The 12,743-nt window shown below is 45.2% G+C and overlaps 1 protein-coding gene across 7 annotated transcripts in view; it reads left to right on the plus strand.

Moving 5' to 3' along the window:
• The window catches only part of vps13b (vacuolar protein sorting 13 homolog B), a 993,302-nt gene that overhangs the window by 595,531 nt on the left and 385,028 nt on the right, over positions 1–12,743 (plus strand). The window lies entirely within an intron of this gene.

A 12,743-nucleotide genomic window follows, 5' to 3' on the forward strand; every position in this document is an offset into this window, starting at 1 on the left:
TTGTTGCAAATTTATTCTGTAAAATATATTCAGGTGGCAAAAGAGGCAACGGAGACATGAGGAGAAACTTCTTCTCCCATCAAGTGGCTATGATCTGGACTGCACTGCCTGCGAGTGTGGTGGAGGCAGGTTCAATTGAGGCTTTGAAGAGAGAATTGGACCACTATCTAGAAAGGAACAATATGCAGGGTTACAGTGAGAAGGCAGGGGAATGCCACTCGGTGCATTGCTCATTCAGAGACCTGACACAATGGCCGGAGCTCTACCGCCTTGGAATTGGCATGGGCAAGTGTCCGACAACGGAGATCTTCGTTGACCTTGGGTGGGAATTTCCGGTCTTGCCCGAGCGAGGCCGTAAAATCCTGCCCACTGGGCTGAATCATAGAATCCCGACACTGCAGAGGGTGGCCATACTGCCCATCGAGTCTGCACCAACTCTCCAAAAGAGTATCTTACCCAGGTCCACCCCATCCCCATAACCCCTCACATTACCATGGCTAATCCACCTAACTACACATCTATGGACACTAAGGGGCAATTTAGCATGGCCATTCCACCTATCCTACATATCTTTGGATTTGATTTATCATTGTCACATGTATTAGTATACAATGAAAAGTATTGTTTCTTGTGCACTATACATTCAAAGCATACCGTTCATAGAGAAGGAAACGAGAGGGTGCAGAATGTATAAGAGTGAGAGTAGCGTTTTAAAAGCATAGAACAAGAGCAAAAGATAGAATTAGAGTGTATGCTGGGCACAGCTCAAAGGAAGTCACCATGCCACACCATGAGAAAAGCATGGATGTTGGGGAACTTGGGGAAATAAATAGTGATGTCTTGAGGAGTGTACATATTACAGAGAAGGAGGTGCTGGAAGTTTTAAAGCGCATCAAGGTAGATAAATCCCCAGGTTCTGATGAAGTGTATCCCAGAACATTGTGGGAGGCTAGGGAGGAAATTGCGGGTCCCCTAGCCGGGATATTTGAATCATAAATAGCCACGGAAGAGGTGCCTGAAGATTGGAGAGTGGCAAATGTTGTGCCTTTGTTTAAAAAGGGCTGCAGGGAAAAGCCTGGGGACTACAGGCCAGTGAGCCTCACATCTGTGGTGGGTAAATTGTTGGAAGGTATTTTGAGAGATGAATCTACAGGCATTTAGAGATGCAAGGACTAATTAGGGACAGTCAGCATGGCTTTATGAGTGGAAAATCATGTCTCACAAATTTGATTGAGTTTTGTGAAGGGGTAACCTAGAAGGTAGATGAGGGCAGTGCAGTTGATGTTGTCTACATGGACTTTAGCAAGGCCTTTGACAAGGTACCGCATGGTAGGTTGTTGCATTAGGTTAAATCTCACGGAATCCAGGGTGAGGTATCTAAATGGATACAAAATTGGCTTCTTGACAGAAGCCAGAGGGTGGTTGTAGAGAATTGTATTTCAAACTGGAGGCCTGTGACCAGCAGTGTGCTGGGTCCACTGTTATTTGTCATTTATATTAATGATTTGGATGAGAATATAGGAGGCCTGGTTAGTAAGTTTGCCGATGACACTAAGATTGGTGGCATAGTGGACAGTGGAGAAAGTTATCTTCGATTGCAATGGGATCTTGATCAATTGGGCCAGTGGGCTGACAAATGGCAGATGGAGTTTAATTTAGACAAATGCGAGGTGATGCATTTTGGTAGATTGAACCAGGGCAGGACTTACTCAGTTAATGGTAGGGCATTGGGGAGAGTTACAGAACAAAGAGATCTAGGGGTACAGGTTCATAGCTCCTTGAAAGTGGAGTCACAGATGAACAGTGGTGAAGAAGGTATTCGGCATGCTTGGTTTCATCAGTCAGAACATTGAATACAGGAGTTGGAATGTCTTATTGAAGTTGTACAAGACATTGGTAAGGCCACACTTGTAATACTGTGTACAGTTCTGGTCATCCTATTATAGAAAGGATATTATTAAACTAGAAAGAGTGCAGAAAAGATTTACTAGGATGCTACCGGGACTTGATGGATTGAGTTATAAAGAGAGGTTGGATAGACTGGGACTTTTTTCTCTGTAGCGTAGAAGGCTGAGGGGTGACCTTATAGAGGTCTATAAAATAATGAGGGGCATAGACAAGGTAGATAGTCAATATCTTTTCCCAAAGATAGGGGAGTCTAAAACTAGAGGGCATAGGTTTAAGGTGAGAGGGGAGAGATACAAAAGTGTCCAGAGGGGCAATTGTTTCACACAGAGGGTGGTGAGTGTCTGGAACAAGCTGCCAGAGGTAATAGTAGAGGCGGGTACAATTTTGTCTTTTAAAAAGCGTTTAGCCAGTTACATGGGTATGATGGGTATAGAGGGATATGGGCCAAATGCGGGCAATTGGGATTAGTTTAGGGGTTTTTAAAAAAAAGGGCGGCATGGACAAGTTGGGGCAAAGGGCCTGTTTCCATGCTGTAAACCTCTATGACGGCATCTTGGAATAGTTTGGACTGGAATGGAGTGAACTGTGAGAGGAAACCGGAGCACCCGGAGGAAACACATGCAGACACAGGGAGACTGTGCAAAGTCCATGCAGACAGCCACTCGATGCTCGATTTGAACCCAGGTCCCTGGCGCTGTGAAGCAGCTGTGATAACCACTGTGCTGTACCAATTTGTAATTGTGGGTGAGAGATATTGGAAAAGCAGTACACCGTTCATTGATGGCGGGATCTGGTCCTGCTGTTGTCAATGGGAATTCCCATTCAAGCCACCCCACGCTGCTGGGAAACCCACTGCATGGGGTGTGCTGCCAACGGGACCAGAGAATCTCACTGGCATGAACAGCCAGAGAATTCTGGCCTTAATTTTATTTGGCTATTTTTCCGCAATTCAGGTGCAGTAATTTTTATATTCTCAACCTTTTGCTCACGAGTCTTCAGTAATGTACTTATTTAAAACTGCTTTTTCAATTTTTTATCTATGCATTTGATATGATTAGATAATAACCACTGTGGGTTTTGTTTGTAATATGGAGCGCAGACCATGCTGTGAAATCTAAAATTGTACACTTGGCTCCCCGGCAAAGTTCAAAAACTTGGCTAACATGTACATTGCCATTGGAAAGTTAAATCATCCTGTTCTACCAAATCTCTCAACTTTAGATAAGTTTGGATTTTCATTAGTCCCTGAAGCTTAAAGGCAGTGACATTAGAAATTTAAAACCAAGACTTGTGAATTCGAATGGATTTGCAATTTTAGCATTAAATCATCCACTTAATTTTTTATAAAATGGGAACTTTGTTAAAACCAAGGGGACGATTCTCCCCAAAAAATTCTAAGTGTCGAATTCACGTAAAAACTGGAGTAAATCCCGCTGGTTTTTCAGCGGGAGTTTCAAAATGAATCTCCCACACTCTGCAGATAGCACGACTGTGATTCACTCCAGAAACCAGAGGGTGGAGCCTATTCCCACTGGAGAGGCCGGCAGCAGAGTGCTGAACGCGCCTCTGCGCATGCGCCGATCTGTCAGCACTAAAATCGGCACATGTGCAGTGGCTCCGCACTGCCGGCCTCCCGATCGCTGGCCAGCCCTGCGACCCCCGCATCACCAGACATGTGACCTCTTTCCCCCCTCCCCCACCCTGATTGCTGGCCCCCACAAGTCCTGCCCGGGCCCAGCCCCGACCCCCCCTGCAGCCCTGACCCCCTCCCCTCCCCACAAGTCCTGCCCGGGCCCAGCCCCGACCCCCACTTGCAGCCCTGACCCGCCCCCCCCCCCCCCCCCCCATGGCCAGCCCCAATTGCTGCCTTCCCTCCTTCTGTCATTCAGCCCGAGTGCAAAGTGGCAGCGGGATTCACCACCGATCGTCCCCCCAGAGGCCCCGTCCCCATTAGGCCCAGTGGGCAGGCAGTGCCAAGGTGGCCCCTGGGCACCCCCCGGCGCCTGACCCTCGGGGGGGTCCACAATTGCCCACCTCCTTCTCTCCGGTGGGGTCGGGCAGCCAGCTCCTTGCACGTGGGGAGCTATAGTAAACCCTGCTGGAGTGAACCACTCCTGGGGGGGAGAGAGGCTAGCAGGCCCGGTGATTTCAGTCCAGGGCCCACTAATGATACTTAAAATATATGGAAATCTGGCGGGTGGAGGCCGTGGTGCCCAGCAGGGAGCCCGCAAAACTGCGTCTGCTAGTCTCCTGGCTCGCTGTGCTACAAAAGCAGGACAGCGGGATGGCAGATTCACTGCCCCCCCCCCGCCCCCGAGTATGTTAGAAGTTTGTTTTCCTATTGTGCTTGGTATGTCTGGTCAAATGACTTGAGCAATTTAAATGATGTAACTCAGAATAATCAAAGGTGTGTATCAGGTTTGGGAGCTATGTTTCTTTTGGATTTAGTGTCTGGAAGAGGAAGTTGCTTGGTGGAATGCAATTGGATACATTGGGCCAGAATTTCCTGGCGAAAAACTGGTCAGTTTTATGGTCACACTGTTATAGTATTAAAATAACCTCGCCCATTCTGGCGAGGTAGAGATACATTGTGAGTTGCAAATTGTGAGTTTGTTTGACCACTTGTGCTGATTCACCGGGAGCTTCGCAAAAAGGGCGGCACGGTGGCACAGTGGTTAGCACTGCTGCCTCACAGCTCCAGGGACCCGAGTTCGATTCCCGGCTCAGGTCACTGTCTGTGTGGAGTCTGCACATTCTCCCCGTGTCTGCATGGGTTTCCTCCGGGTGCTCCGGTTTCCTCCCACCTTCCGAAAGATGCGCTGGTTAGGTTAATTGGTCATGCTAAATTCTCCCTCAGTGTACCTGAACAGGCGCCGGAATATGGCGACACGGGGAATTTCACAGTAACTTCATTGCACTGTTAATGTAAGCCTACTTGTGACACTAACAAATAAAAATACATGCGATCTCGTTGTTAATCTCTCCATGAATTTCAAGAAATTACTGCAATTCATTCCACTTTAAACTTAAGAAAGTTAGGTCAGATATTTTCCAATGTTCTGGCTATGCTGCTTCACCTCTTCAGAAGGTGAACAGTAGGAACTAAGGGGGCTCATTTCTGCAGGCCACAGATAGTTGATGGGGATTTTTGAAAATTGAAGATTAAAATAGGTTTCTGTTTCTTTCTGTCTCTTCGCATCCAACTTTCTGACCCTCTCTATTTTTGTTTCTGTACCGGATTTGATTCTCATTGACCCTGTTAGTTTCCCTGCTCATCTCCTATTCTGCTGTTCTTCTTGGTGGCATGGTGGCACAGTGGTTAACACTGCTGCCTTACAGCACCGGGGACCCATGTTTGACTTCTGGATTGGGTCACTATCTCTATGGAGTCTGCATGTTCTCCCCGTGTCTGCGTGGGTTTCCTCTGGGTGCTCCAGTCTCCTCCCACAGTCTGAAAGATATGCTGGTTAGGCGCATTGGCCATGCTAAATTGGCCATTGGTGTATTTTCAGGAGGAACTCTTCAAAATGCAGCTAATGAAAATACAACAAAACTTACTCCAGCTTATAACTCAAAGAAAGGGTTTAATAAAGAAACATCATTACTCCAAATTTGGGGCCTCGCCCTGGGCCACTCCAAGCTCCCCACAATTCCACATAGTTCCTTATTTATAGTGAGTCAGCAGGTCAGCTGACTATTACATCACTCTGTAATTGGTTCCATGTTTTACTGGGTCAGCTGACCCCTACATCTTGTTCCCATTGGTCACATTACATCCAATACAAAGTTATCACTGGTTACATTCTAACAATTGGCCATGCTAAATTCTATTTTTTCCTCGATTCTGAAATGTAATTGATTAAGAAGATTGCCTGTTATCCAAGATGACCTGTCATCCTTGCAGTTCTGTCAATTCCTGGAGCAAAAATGTTTAAACCTGAAGATTGAGGAAAAGCTTTAACATTTGAGTGGGGATGGGCCTGGGTAAGATACTCTGTCAGCGAGTTGGTATAGTCTCGATGGGTCAAATGGCCTCCTTCTTTACTGTAGGGATTCTGTGATTCTAACACTAGTGCAAAGCAACAAGAGAGAATCCTCTTGCCATTCAGTGGCATTGCCACTGCTGAAACCCCCGCTGTCAATATTCTGGGAGTTGACATTGACCAGAAACTTAACTGGTCCAAGCATATAAATACTGTGGCTATAAGAGCAGGTCAGAGGCTGGGAATTTTGTGGAGAGCAACTCACCTCCTGACTCCCCAGAGCCTGTCCACCATCTACAAGGCACAAATCAGAAGTATGATGGAATACTCTCCGCTTGCCTGGATGAGTACAGCCCCAACAATACTCGAGGATTTCCGATATCACCCAGGACAAAGCAGCCCGCTTGATTGGCACCCCATCCACCACATTCTCTGCCACCAATGCACAGTGGCAACAGTGTTTGCCACCTACAAGGTGCAATGCAGCAACTCACCAAGGCTCCTTCAACAGCAGCTTCCAAATCCGTGACCTGTGCCACCTAGAAGGACACCACCTGCAACTTCCCCTGTAAGCCACACACCACCTTTACTCAAAACTATATCGGCCGTTTCATTGCCATTACCGGGTCAAAATCCTGGTCTCCCTCCCGAACAGCACCTTGGATGTACCTACATCACAGAGATTGCAGTAGTTCAAGAAGGCGGCTCACATGGGCAGTGAAAATGCTGACTAAGCCGAGGAAATTAAGTTTGAATCAGGATGACAACGCAGTAAAATTAACAGGAAGAAGATTACAGTAACGGGGAAAATAATGACAACAAACAGCGACATATTCCCAGGACCAGGTGGATGTCCATTCTAGGATTATAAAGGACAACATTGCAATGCCCTAATTATAATCTGCTAGAGTTATTTCAGTTTTGGAATAATTCCTTTAAATTGAAATATCACGCGTGTTACTTTGCGATGGAAAGGAACAGCCAGAGAATTACAGACCAGTTAGCCTGGTCGCAAAAGGGAATCCACAGACATACAAGCAGTAAAAGGGTGGCAGGAAGTGGGGCCCATTAGGGACCAAAAAGGGGATTAATACACATGGATCTGAATTTTTTGCCCATCGGGTGTGTGCACTCGACAGGCCTGGAGGTGGCCCTGGAATGAGATTTCACGCTGGCTGAGCAACTATTGGCACTGGGAAATGCTCAATGCTGCCAGGGAGGGCGGGAAGAGGGTAGACTCTGAGGAAATGGAAGGGAGTGAGCTGGTGCTTCTAATGTGCTTCTTCAGGGATACAGCCATTGTGGAGCTGTCTCAGGCAGCTTCTGACCTATAAGAAAAAAACTGATGGAAAAACCCTGCAATGAGTGTCTAGGCAGCATATCTGAACACAAACCTCAGACACAGACAACTTTTTTGAATTTTATTTCAGCCCTGACATTTAATTCCAGCCTCCCCAGCCCCCGGATCAAGGTTGCAATTAAAACATAAAGGACACCTGGACAATTGGCCCACCCGCCAGCAATAAAAGCAGATGGGCCGTGTAAAATTTGGACCTGAATGGGCCACAGTGCCTGCTTGCTTGTTGGTGGATGCGTCTCCAATTCCTGCACACACCCACCGAGCAAAATACATGCGAGTGCGCAATGATTTCTGGACGCGCATTGGACATCTTTTATTGCGATTTCATGTGTTTTTGGGTCGGGCATGTGTCCATCTAAGCAACAAAAAATTCTGGCCATGTAGGCAGAGGGCATGGCTGAGTGAGTGAGTACTTTGCATCTGTCTTTAACCAGGTTGGTTAACCTGCTGCAGGTTGGAAAGTCTAGGAAAAGGAGGCTTTGTTTAAAAATGAGAGGCAGGCCATTCAGGAGTGAATTTAGGAAACAATTCTGCATGCAAAAGGTAGCAGTAGTTTGAAATTCTTCTCTGTGAACTGTAATTGATGTTTGGGCAACTAATTTTAAATCAATTTTTGTCATCTGAAGGCATGAAGGGACATGGGACAAGATGGGAATATGGATTTCAGTCACAGATTAGCTATGAGTTCAATGGAAGAACAAGTTCAGAGGGTTATATGACCTATCCTTGTTCCAGTGTATGTGCTGTCTTCTTACCCCACCCTGACTTTTTGAATGATGACTATGAAGGTTAAACTACATCAAAGAATGAAGCCAACCTCAACTTATAATAGTCCGATCCACTTAATCCAGATTGCCTTGGAGTAAACATTCCAATATTTTCTTCAATTAAAATTACCAGATTCTACACTGACTTTTCATCCATCCGGGTTATTTTATAACCCAACTTGGACTGATGTTTTATTTGATTTGATTCATTATTGTCACATGTATTAGTATACAGTGAAAAGTATTGTTTCTTGCACGCTATACAGACAGCATACCATTCATAGAGAAGGAAAGGAGAGGGTGCAGAATGTAATGTTACAGCTAGGGTGTAGAGAAAGATCAACTTAATATGAGGTAGGTCCATTCAAAAGTCTGATGGCAGCAGGGAAGAAGCTGTTCTTGAGCTGGTTGGTATGTGACCTCAGACTTTTGTATCTTTTTCCCGACAGAAGAGAGTATGTCCAAGGTGCCTGCGTGAACTTGATTGTGCTGGCAAGGCAGCGGAAAGTGTAGACACAGTCAATGGATGGGAAGCTGGTTTGCGTGATGGACTGGGCTTTGTTCACGAGCCTTTGTAGTTTCTTGCAGTCTTGGACAGAGCACGAGCCATACCAAGCTGTGAGACAACCAGAAAGAATGCTTTCTATGGTGCACCTGTAAAGGTTTATGAGATTCGTAGCTGACATGCCAAATTTCCTTAGCCTCCCGAGAAGTTAAAGGCGTTGGTGGGCCTTCAATAATCCATTCAAATATGAAATAATTCAACTAGACAAGGTGTTTTACAGAAAGTTAAAAAAACCCCACACATATACAATAGAGGGATTGCTTTGCTGATATTAGGGTTAAGAATGTTGTTGGGACAAAATGACGCTTCATTTGGCATCTGATTATCTTGTGCATGAACTTGGAGTGCCCAGAAAAAGAATATTCCATTTTGTTAGCACTAGAGTCCCTTACCTGTGAGCACAAACTTGACAGATTGTCTGAACTAAAGATGGGATCTAATGCATTTTCTCCTCTTGCCTCTGGCCCACAACTCAAGATTTAAAATACTTGCGTAATCTAAGAAGCCATAAAACTCTGGGAGTTGGGAGGATAGTAATTTAAGTAGCTGTATAACAAAAGGGAGTATGTGATGAAGCACTTAAAGACTTTTACAGAACCTTTGCAACATTGTTTTTCCAACTCACGCAACACACGCCAATTTTCACTTCTGTGATTGTGAGGCATTAAAGTTGAAAATATAAATTCTTTATGAATAATATTAGTTGAAGAAGTGCTCCAAAAACAAGGTTGCTTGAAAATTATCAGTCAGTTAATCCTTTGAGATCAGCTTTTGCTTCTTTCTGACTGGGGCATATTGGAATGAGTTGCATACGGCAGAATATTAAGTTTTCATTAACTGTGAAATACTTAAACAGCATCATGATGTGTTCCATTTATCAGTGTAATAGTTGAATTGGGATGTGTTATATATTATAATAAGCACCTTGTTAAGCTGTATCATGTTCAAGACATGACAATTCCGGTGCAGAATCACTTAGTGCAAAACAGCTCCCACTTTCCTCTACGATCATGGAATCATAGAAGTCCTACAGTGCAGAAGGAGGCCATCTGGCCTGTTGGGTCTGCACCGACAACAACCCCACTCAGGCCCTATCCCCCGTAACCCCCACCCTGCTAATCTCCCTGACTATGGGGCAATTTATCATGGCCAATCCACCTAACTTACACACCTTTGGACTGTGGGAGGAAACCGGAGCATCCAGAGGAAACCCTCGCAGACACGGGGAGAATGTGCAAACTCCACACACACGGTCACCCGTGGCTGGAATCGAACCCGGATCCTTGGCGCTGTGAGGCAGCAGTGCTAACCACTGTGCCGCCCAACATCTGCACATGGTCCATCTAAGTATGTGAGTTTGCATTCTGTTGCTAGCAGTGGCCTATACAGTGTGTATATTCTATATTTACTGCCACATCTTCTCTTAGTCGGAGCACAGCTCAGTGCACTCCATTTCCTCTAGACTTTGGAACCCAATAAAAGATGATGCATGTGTACATAGTTTCACATTTGTTCTAGAATTTTGGAGTTCAAGTAAAGCAGTCCAATTGTGTGTGGTGACTCCAAGCTTGTGGTGTTAAACCAAAGCCCCATGTACCCTATGTGAATATAAAAGATCCCATTCTTTTATTCATTCATTCATTCGTGGGACATGGGCGTCGCTGGCTGGCCAGCATTTATTACCCATCGCTAGTTGCCCTCGGAGGGCAGTTGAGAGCCAACCACATTGCACTATATTGAAGAAGAACAGGGGAGTTATCCTTTGGGTGGGATTTTCTGGCCCCGCCCACTACCGAGATCATCCAGTCCCTCCAAAAGACAATGGCTATTTGGCTGGGCTGCCGAAACTCCTGTGGCGGATCCCAGCCTGATGTGGCCGGAAAATCCCGGCCCTAGTGTAATAGTCAGTATATATTCGGCAATGAGCATCACAAAAACAGATCGTTTGGTCATTCTCACATTGCTATGTATGAAAGATTCTTGTGTGCAAATTGTCTGTGAAGTGTTCTGCATCGTCCTGTGGTCATGAAAGGCACTATGTAAATGCAAGTCTTTCTTCCTCTCGTGGACCAACAGAAATTAAACAAATTTTAATGCACTTCACTTGTTAACAAAGCAATAAAAGCCTACATGTTGCACAGTTAAACGTACAGTTTTTGTACAGTGTAACAGATATCTGGAATTATTCAGGCAATTGCAGAGTATGTTAGGAATTTCCCTTATTGCTTTTCTCTGATTTCATGAACAACAATGTGTGGCACATGCTGACTCTTATTTTAGATGATGGCATTGGGCGTTGAGCTCATTTCCTGAGTAATTAAACGCTTGGCTGAAAAGAAAAATAGATTCTTATTTCTAAATATTCACTAATAGTTGGTTTAGAATAATGAATGTCGGGAATTAGATGATTACGGTTATCAGATTGCATTTACGATATTGTGCAATTGCATTGAGATTAAGCTAAAGTTCACTGCCGAATGTTTAATTCAAAATATAATCTATTGTATTTATTCTTTGCTGGCTTGTAGTTGATTAGAATGTTATACACTTTCTCTCCCTACTGTTATTCTGATTGCATGAACGGATTGTGCAAAGAAAGTATATTTTCTTAACATTTGCTGCTTTATAAAGTTTAAAGTTTTAAAATTGATTTATTAGTGTCGCAAGTAGGCTTACATTGACACTGCAATGAAGTTACTGTGAAAATCCCCTAGTCGCCACACTCTGATGCCTGTATGGGTACACTGAGGGAGAATTTAGTGTGGCCAATGAACCTAACCAGCACGTCTTTCGGACTGTGGGAGGAAACCCACGCAGACACGGGGAGAATGTGCAGACTCCGCACAGTGACCCAAGCCGGGAATCGAACCAGGGTCCCTGGTGCTTAGAAGTTTAACTTATTGTTCTCATTTCGTCTTTCATTCCCCTGGTCACAAGGCAAAACCTGATGGTGTCCTTATCCTCTCCACTAGGGGTAAAGTCAACTTTATGGGTGAGATTTTCCAGCTGCGCTCACCCCAAGATCAGAAAATCCTGCCCGAGGCCAATGGACCTTTGCATGGTCTGTGTCTTTCCCGCTACGATTCCCATGGTGGGCAGGATGGGAAAATTCTGCCCTATGCATCTGTTGCAAATGCTGCAAAAGTCAAGTCGCCTTACTTTTGAAGTATATACTTTAAATGCATATTTGTTCAGCTGATGAACTATCGAAAGACACAATACGAGAGGAAGCCATTCGAACCATCAAGTCTTTGCTAACTCTTTTAAAGAGCTGCTCATTTACTCCCACTTCCCTGATTGTTTCCCGTAGCCCAGTTCTTTTTCCCTTCATGATGTGGAGATGCCGGCGTTGGCCTGGGGTGGCACAGTGAGAAGCCTCACAACACCGGGTTAAAGTCCAACAGGTTTATTTGGTAGCACAAGCTTTCGGAGTGTTGCCCTTTCATCAGGTGAAGGGGCACCTGATGAAGGGGCAGCGCTCTGAAAGCTTGTGCTACCAAATAAACCTGTTAGACTTTAACCTGGTGTTGTGAGACTTCTTACTGTGCCTTTTTCCTTCATGCACTTGACCAATTCCCATTTGAAAGTTGCTGCTGAGTTGACTTCCAGCACCGCTTCCAGCCCGTGATTCCCTGATCCAGATTGTGTGAAATAAAAATCTCCTCGTCTCTCTTGTAAAGTAAAGTTTATTTATTAGTCAAAGTAGGCTTACATTAACACTGCAATGAAGTTACTGTGAAAATCCCCTAGTCGCCACAGTCCGGCGCCTGTTCGGGTCAATGCACTTAACCCGCACGTCTTTCGTACTGTGGGAGGAAACTGGAGCACCCGGAGGAAACCCATGCAGACATGGGGAGAATGTGCACACTCCACACAGACAGTGACCCAAGCCGGGAATCGAACCCAGGTCCCTGGCGCTGTAAGGCAGCAGTGCGAACCACTGTGCCACAGGAAGTAGGCTCCAGTATTTTGGCCTAGCGACTATAAAGGAACATCATTATCAACAGATCGGAGGTGGTCCAGTGACCATTTCCACAGAATTCCATTATCAGCTCACTTGTGGCAGCTGATGAGGAATGTAAATATAAAATGAAACAGAAAATACTGAAAAAATTCAGGTCTGGCAGCACCTGAGGGAGAGAAATAGAGTTAACATTTTG

The sequence above is a fragment of the Mustelus asterias genome, chromosome 7 (genome assembly GCF_964213995.1).
Source record: "Mustelus asterias chromosome 7, sMusAst1.hap1.1, whole genome shotgun sequence".
Taxonomy (NCBI): domain Eukaryota; kingdom Metazoa; phylum Chordata; class Chondrichthyes; order Carcharhiniformes; family Triakidae; genus Mustelus; species Mustelus asterias.